Genomic DNA, 8,981 nt, shown 5'->3' with positions numbered 1-8,981 from the left:
GCTTCTGGAACAGATACTCACGACTACCACCTCTTCCTCAACGTGCTTGAATCCAGTCTCTGCGACCGGACATAGCCTCTCCCGGCTAGAATCAGCTCCTCCCTGTGTCCCCTCCCTCACTGAAGGCCACCACTGCCGCCCTGCTGCTGCTTTCCTGGGCTAGCAGCTCTCTCTCTCTCTCTCCCTCTCTCCCTCTCCAGCCACTTGCGTGTGCCGCGTGCCCCTTCCTCACTCTCTGAGCCTGTAGGGTCTGTCTCCAGAGGCTCTCTCCATCACCCTTATTTCCTGAGCTCAGGCCTCTGTCACCCCTGCCTTTCAAACTGCAGTCCTCTCCCCACTGGCCCTTTGCCCCCAGCCCAGCCTGCGCCCCCTGCAGACCCAGGCCTGTCTCCAGCCCACGCTGAACCCCGCCTCTGCCCCGTGCGCCCTGGCCTGACCCTGCCTCCTCTCCAGCTGAAATCATTCCGGTTTCTTGGTTGTGTCCGTTGCTACCCTCTGTGATTCCTTCCCCTCGCTTGCTTCTGTCCGTCTTGAGGGCTTAGCTCTGCGTCTCCACCAGGAGAAGCTCTCCCTGTCCTTCGCCCCCTCCACCCTGGGGTTTGCACCACTCCTATTTGCTTCCCGATCCCCCCTGCGCTGCCCCAACCTGCACCTTATCGCACCGTGCCACCCGCTCCGTGCTGGCAGAGGCCACATCCGTCTTGCTTTCTGCCAATCAACACCGCAGGGGCCAGCGGGAAGGTCAGTGAGCCACGACCCCGCCCTTAGTGTGAGGGCCTGCGTGGGATGGAGGACGAGACAGGGAGGCGGCTATGCCGGGACACAGCTGGCTGGGGTGCTGGCCTGCACCCCAAGGCCCTTCGTCCTCCCTGGCCACCCTCAGTGACTGCACAGAGGGATGACTTGTAAGCTGGTTCTGGCTGATGAGCTGTAAGCAGAAGGTGTGAAGCCTAAAAAGGCCCAGTCTGTCTATCAGGCCTCCTGTCCCTCCCCTCTGTGCATGGTACCTAGAGGAGCATCAGCATCTTGTAACCACGAGGATGGAGGTGACACGCTAAGGATGGCAGAAAGGTGGACAACGTCCTGATGGCCTGGGCCCCAGCCCCAGCCCGTCAGCCTCCACACTTCCTCTCCCGGTGGATAAGGGTGCTGTGCATGGACCGCTGGCCAAGACCCTTGGGGAGACATCTGCCCCCCTCAGTGTCCTGGCTGCCCACTGTGGACCAGAAGGCAAGTCCTCTCCCCGCCGCTGTGCCATCCCCCCTGCTCAGGAGGCCCCACTCCAGGCACAGTCCTGGGCTGAGAGCCCAGTTGGGATATTCCCAGGCTCTTACAGCCTTTTACAATTTTATGTTTTAATCCTCAGTCCGAGCTGAGGTTCCTTTGGTCCTACTAGCCCCCAGAGGAGGGGGTTAACATGCGGCCTGATCTCCAACTCTGGTCCGTCTGGCTCCCCTGCCTATCTTGGTTGTGGCTGCCAGAAACCCCCCTCCCACAAGGCTTGTCCCCTACACCTGGGGGTTCAGTTAGGAGGCCCTGAGCAGGCATTTTCCTGACCCAGCCTCCAGGGATTATCTGGACCTTGAGGTTGGGGGTTGGGGAGCAGCAGCCAGGCCCACCTCTCTGGCCCCAGGGCCAGACGGGCACGGTTGGCACACCCATGGTGGGCTTTTGGCCAAGGCCCATTTTGCAGGACCCAGGACTCTCAGCCCATGGCCGTTTGTGGACCCGGTCAGTATCAGCTCTTCGCTTTCTGTTTCTCAACACTAATGACCGTGTAAATATCTTGAAAAGAACCTGGGGATGCTGGCAGCCAAGGTGGTCTCTTGGAGGTAGAAGTGCCACATCCCTGATTAACCGTGGTGGCTGATGGGGCAGGGCTGCAACATTTAACCAACACAGAGAAAATGAAATTTCTTTATTTGGTCTATAGCTTTAAAAAAAACCTGCACAAGTGCACAGTTTGACTTAAAGTTTAGCCCCAGGCCCAGATGTGGCCCGCTCTGGTCCCCACGGTGGGGCTCTTTGCCTCCCTGGGTGCAGGGTTGTGGCGCCTTCTGTGGCCTGAGCAGAGCTCCTCTGGGCACTCCGAGCCTCCACAGGGTCCAGCCTGGTATCCACACTGGAGTGACCCCACACCAGGCACCTCTGCAGCCAAACAGCTTCTGGGTCCTGCCTATCGCACGTGGGGACCAGGGCAGATCAAAACAGACTCAGCGACCCCTCAGCCTGCAGGAAAGGTGGCCCAGGGGCAGGTCTGTGCCCAGGTGGCCATGGGGCTGCTCGCCTTTGGTTTTGGCTTTCTCAGCTGGTAACGTGCTCCCTGCTCTGGGGCCGAACCCTGGAGAGGGGCTTCTCTTTCTCTCTTCTCCTTCCCAGAGTCCCCTGTTCAGGCAGCGCCAGGTTTGCACCTTCCTTTTCCGCCTGGGCCTCACTTAAGTAAAAATTCCATAGTCCAGCTCACCCAGCCTGGTCCTCAACATCCTACTGAGGATGATTAACGAAGTTAGACACTCTTCTTTCAGAACCAAAACCTAGTTTGTCAACTCCTGGAATTACGGCTAATGCACTGCTCAAAACCAGAAGCTGGTGATTACTTCAACTGCCTCTTTCCTTCTTTCTGGAACAAATCGGAACACTCCCACATTCCAACCTTAGCTGCAAAGTTGGGCCACCCCTCTATCTGGGTTTTATTCCTGGATTTGCTCCTTTGCTCCTAAGTGTTTTTTTCTGGCATGAAAACTGGCTAGTCCACAATGGTAGCCGATGTTGCCCTAGTCCATTAAGACCCCAAAGCCTCATTCTACTCCCAAACCACCCTCAACCCTGTTCTTGTGTATATTCTCTTCCCAAGAAGTTGAGGCTAGTGGAATGTGAGTTCCCTGTGGAGGCCAAAGAGTCTCTGGCCATCCAGGCCAAGTTCAAGTCCAGGTCATGATCCAGAGGAGCCTGGCCCCATGGACAGTCCCGACTCAGGGCCCTGCCACCAGCTCCTCCATGCCTCCAAGCTCTTCATCCAGGGACAGTGTTTTAGTCCCCTTCCTGACTCCAACCCAGACTTTTAGAAAGCAATTCTTGTGCTCTCTCTGCTAGTAGGGGGCCCCAGAATTCCCACTGTCACTCCTGCTCCTTCCCCGCTGTCAGGATCCCGAGTGCTGCAGACAGGTTTCTGCTTTGGTGGCTCTTTGAGGCTCACCGTTAGCCCTCCACCCCCTTGGCTTTACTTACTCTAACTTCTTAAGCCTACATATCCCCAGAAACCAGAATAGCAGCAAGGCCAAACCTCAGATTCCCTGATCCCTACCAAAATGGCATTCCCACAAACCTTGGCAACCAGATACCCCAGCCTGGATTCCATTATCCCTACTTATGAACCAGACTACCAGGCAGGATCAGTCCCAAAGCGGGGGGGGGGTTCCCTTGTTTGAAGACCTTCAGTGTGGGCATTCCTGCCTGGAAAATCCCCTCCCCCTAGACCATCCACGGAGGGTTGCATGAGACCCTTTACTAGGTCTTGCCTGATCGATGGGGGTCCAGGGGCTGCCAGGGAGGCTCGGGGACAGATGCATGGACCTGTCATGGCCCCATCGATCTCAGGCTGTCTGCCTCAGCTCCCACCAGTGGTCCCACTTCTGGTGCTGCTCCAACTGGCTGATTTTGGCCCCCTGACTTCCTGCAGCCTGTGAATCCACAAACAATATCCAGAACAAACTAGACCTCAGCTGACCTTCAGGAGACTCAAGGAAACCCTAAGAGGTAGGAAAGTGAAGACAGAGCCTGGGGACCCCAAAGAACACGATAGAAGAACAGGCCTTCCCAGCCACTTCTTGGTCAGGGACATGCTCTGTGATCATCGTTTCTGAGATTTCTTGAACATCCTTATGTTGTTTGTTGCCCCACTGTTCTTAGCAGAGAGGCATTTAAAATGGACTTGTTGCCTCGCATGCTTGACTGGAGGTGACGAGGAAGCAGGGAGCTGGAGCACCACTGGGTGGCAACTACTGAGGGCAGGGAGAGGAGCCCCAGAAGATAGAGTAGGTGGTTGCAGCTGTGAAGAGAAGAGGATGCTGCACCAAGACCCTGAGGCCTGGGCAAGAAAGGGACCCACAGAGATTGGACCCAAGACCAGGAAGCAAGATGGGCTTAATTGGCAAGAGCCCCACTGCAAACCTAGGGGACAGGGACGAGGAGTGAGGAAGTGAGTAGGGTGGGGGAGTTGAAGGTATCACACGGGAAAGAGGGGCAAGTTTGGAGGACGGTGGGTCCATGTGGAGGAGATGCTCAGTGGGACCCCTTGCTCTGTGGGGATGGCAGTGTGGGAGGCCCCAGAAGCTCATCTGATCGATGCCCGGGGAACGAGGGTGGAGCACCCAAAGCCATGTTTCACTCTCCATTCCCTGTGCCCAGACACCAAGGCCCAGAGGTCCCCCAAGGTTCAGAGTCAAGTGCTCTTTGGTGACACTCCGGGGTGCTTATAGACCTTCCATTAGGGGTGAAGTGCTCAGCCAAGGCTGGACGGTCCAAGAGGACACGGATGAGGAAAAGAGCAGTCTGCCACCCCCATCCTTGCTCTGTGTATAATTTTGTCCAGCAGACACATTTGTATGAGCGGGGCTCTAGCCCCAAATATCCCCAATCCAGACCGGTATCAGCTTGAGGTTCTGCTTTCCATCTCAGACATTTTCTTTCTTAAAATAAAAGATTGGAACTCCCTAGCATGTATAGAAAGAGGGAAGGAACGAACCCCTTAGAAGAGAGAAAAAGGCATCATCAACCTATTCTAGAACCCGCCTTCACTGACGTTCTTGAGTTCCTCTCTGAGCTTCCCTGCCCCATTCCTGCCTCAGCTGATAACTTCTTGAACTTTGAGGGGCCCCAGGGACCAGGGGGAAATCTCAAGGTACCTTCTATTCCTTTGGCTTCTCATTGTGTTGGCCAGGCTGGGGGTTCAGATGTAGTAGTGACAGTGCGATCAGCTGGAAAAAAGAGCGGGAAAATCAGCTGGAACCACCGTACTAAGGCTGGAAGGAGGTCCCAGGTAACGCCTCCATCCGGGACACCCAAATGCCTGGACAGGGGCAGTGTGACAGCCCCACCCTTCCTGCACCCAGGATAAGGCCCTCCCCTCTGCCCACTGCGGGACTAGCCAATGTCCCCCAAGGACTGTGACACCCATAGGCTCCCTGTGCCCAGCGCCACCTGCCCCCCTGACTCTGTCAGACAGCCTGGGGAGCATGCTTCTCCTTTCCCCTCCCTCAGAGACCCCTCGGGACTGTTGGGTCCCATACCTGGGCAGGCGGAACAGAACTACACATTTTTGGCCCTTCCTCTCCCTGCCTCCAGGGATCCAGGCTCAAATGAAACTGGAATTGCATTCCATTCCACAAATCTCTCAGCATGCCATCTGTCAGCAAATGCTGGCTGGCCTGGGCCCAGAACACGCTCTCTACCAGCGCCCGGTAGGCCCTCTCCCTGGCTGGGAGCTCCCCTGGATTGGGTCCTGGGATGAGAGTCAAGGAGGTTTGATCTGACCCCCATCCCACTCAAAACCTGTGTCCGTCCCTTTGTTGTCACCCACCCATTCATCCATTCAACAAATACTCATTGAGTGCCCATCGGTGTCAGGCCCCATTCTAGAAGATGAAGGTACAGCTGCAGCCAAGAATGACCAGACCCAGCCTGCATGGAGCTTAGCTGCCAGGGAGGAGAGACAGACAACCAACAAGGAAACAGAGATGGACAAGATAAATCCAGATAATGATAAGTGCTATGAAGAAAATAGGACAAGCAGGGTGACAGGATGGCCTTGGTGTGGGCAAGGAGGCCAGTGGAGCTGTGCAGCATCAGAGAAGACTTTTCTGAGGGGGTTATCTAAGCAGAGCCGGAAGGGTGAGGACCCCTGTCATTCAGTTCAATTTGGCCTGTATTCACTGGCCACCCTGTGCCCTGTGGCTGTGCCCCGTTTCCTGTCATCCTAGAGCTTGGCTGTGGACCCCAGCTCTGGACCCTGGGAAGGACCTCATTCCTTCCCCTCCCTGTACCACAAACCCTATCACTCTTCTCCACAGCCCTCCCTCTGCGCTGACCTGGCTGGGACAGGACTGATTAAGGGCCCCGCCCACCGGGTCCCCTACACAAAGCAGCAGTTCCCAAGCCCAGCCCGCCCACTTAGACAACAGTCTGGCTTAGAAAACCCTGGGGTCTGTCCCCTCAGCCCAGTTCTTGAGCCTACTTCCTTCCTAAGCAGGTCTTCCCCTCTCGGTCCCCTCATCCCCCTGCCTCACTCCCACCTCACCCCCTGGGTCTGAACTTCCCCTACATTCCCTTGGTCCTGAGAGGGTCCTAAGTACCAGGTCTAGCTTCTTCATTGCCCTTGGAGAACCCCTCTCTTCCACCCCCACTGAGATGCCATCAGTCGTTGGAGCCAATGTCATTGCTGCTTCCAGCCAGTGCCCAGGCTCACTCAGCACCCTTTAATACTGAGCCATCAGCACCACTACACAGGCAGCTAGCACACAGGGCAGCTTCCCTCGAAACTCTTTATCCCCCAGGGTGAGGGGTGAAGGGCTTTAAAAGAAATGCAGGTCAGGCCTATCCTCAAGGAGTTTATTATCTTGCTAGATAGAGAAAAGAATGCCCAAGAAACCACTCTTTAGAGATTAAAACAGAGCTAAGCCATCGGTGGAGTATAATAAAGCACTAAATAAAATATGGGATGCAGGCAATAAAAGCTCTATGTAGTCAGAAGACTGGGGAGATGGTGGGCTGGAGCGGACCAGGAAAGCTTCCTGGAGAAGGGCCCCAGGCAGGCCATGGAGAGTGGGCAGAGTGATAAGGAGAAGCGAGGGGTGGGGTGGGAAGCTGTAGATAACTAGATAACAAAAAAATCAAGAGAACCAAACCAAAAGAAAAAAAGCCACTGCACTCTTTTTTTTAAAAATAAATTTATTTATTTTATTATTTTATTTTATTTATTTATTGTTTCTGGCTGCGTTGGGTCTTTGTTGCTGCTTCGTTGCTCTTCTCTAGTTGCAGCGAGCAGGGGCTACTCTTCGTTGCAGTGCGCGGGCTTCTCATTGCGGTGGCCTCTCCTGTTGCGGAGCACGGGCTCCAGGCACACGGGCTTCAGTAGTTGTGGCTCGAGGGCGCTAGAGCACAGGCTCAGTAGTTGTGGCGCACGGGCCTAGTTGCTCCATGGCTTGTGGGATCCTCCCGGGCTGGGACTCGAACCCGTGTCCCCTGCATTGGCAGGCGGATTCCCAACCACTGAGCCACCAGGGAAGCTCGCCACTGCACTCTTTAGAGCCACTACAGAATGATTCCTGGGGCCAGGACATCAGAGGACCCCTCTGGAGGCCTGTTTCCTGCTGTTTCCTTGTTGCTTTTCTGAAGGCATCTGGAGGTTGGGCTGGAGAGGCCCAAGCTGCCCTCCACTCTTTGTCCTGTCCAAGAGGACACACCAGCTGAGGGCTGGGCCAGGTTCTGGAGAGAGTCAGCTTGCAAGGGATAAGGAAGCAAGTGGGGAAAGGCCCTGGCAGGGAGGGGCTGCGGTCATTTGGCTTTGGGGGCAGGCAGCGCACGGCCACCTCCGTACCCGGGCCAGAGGCTGACCGTGGACTCTGTCACAGGCTCAGGGGGAGGGGGCGGGAAGGCAGGAGCAGGAGTCACCGCCAGAGACAAGCCCTCCCAAAGTAGGCGTGAGGCAGCCCTGCCCCCGAGCAGCACAAGTGCGGCTGCCCCCAGAGAGGTTTCCATCAGTTCACCAATCATTGGCTCATATGTGGGCCACCATCTCCCAGACTTCCCTTCTCTGTTCCCAAGGCCCGGAACGCCTCTCCACTCAGCCACCCCATGTTGGCAGAGCATCTGCCCCAGCATGAACCTTCACGCCTCTTCTTCTCTCTCCGTATGTTGGGGTCTTCTACAGCCACCTCTCTCTGCCTCATCCTCTGTCTCCCCAGCCCCCTTAATTAACTTGCCCCTGAATTCTAGAACCCTCCAGCTCCAGATCAGTCCACACACAGCAAGGGCTTGCTGCTGCCCCCTCTGCCCCAGGTTATTCCGGGCTGGGCTCACCATCTCATCTTCCCCCTCCCCCTCTAGGCCTGCTATAGATTGACTTTCAACATCAGCATTTCCATCCTACAATTTTTCTGCTCATCTCAGGTCCTCAGATGTAGGACACAAGACACGGCAGGGCCTGTGAGACTGAATGTGTGGGTTGAATGAATGGTTTTAAGTTGCTGGGAGTGAGACTCAAATGGAATCAGGGTAGTTTTTCAACTCAAATAGGAGAAAATGCCAATAGGCATCAACCTGTATGAGATTCTGATTGGTACCTACCCTGTGACAGGCAGTGATCAGAAGGGAATGTAAAGGGATTTGAAGAAAATCGGGGTAACGATGAAATTTTCCCATGTAATCTGACAACCGACAGGCCCGGGAAGTGGCAGAAAAGCAAAGACAAAGTATGTAACTGTTTCTACACGCATGTCACAGGTGGAGAAATACAATGAATGACTCGGAATGCTTGGTGCATCCTTGACAGGAGTGGGTAGAAGAGACCAGGTGGAAGGCCACTGACCCACGGCTGCAGCTCTGACAGACTGGAAATTCTACAGGAAGGAAGAAAATAGGAGTGGCTACAACCCCTGGGCTGGTTAAACAGCCCAGCCTACCGTACACGGATAAGCCAACAGTTGTAACATAGCCAAAATGGATGGGTTTTCAGTAACTAAATCTCATTTCACTGATTGCCCTGAGGTGTCCCCAAAGCTGTCTAGAACTTTCTCTTTTCCAGTTGCACCGTTTCCCGTATGATGAGTTCCATATGTTCTCCCCGTCAGTCAGCTACCATTTCACTATTCAAGATAAAACTCCCCTCTCTTGGCTCCGACTGCTGATTCCTCTTCAGGACGAGACCCTGAGGTGAGGCTCTTGGTTAAGATAAATGCCTCCTCCAATCCAGAGTTTTATCATCC

This window comes from Balaenoptera acutorostrata, chromosome 10 (genome assembly GCF_949987535.1).
Source record: "Balaenoptera acutorostrata chromosome 10, mBalAcu1.1, whole genome shotgun sequence".
Taxonomy (NCBI): domain Eukaryota; kingdom Metazoa; phylum Chordata; class Mammalia; order Artiodactyla; family Balaenopteridae; genus Balaenoptera; species Balaenoptera acutorostrata.
Note: the sequence above shows the minus strand (reverse complement) of the source record.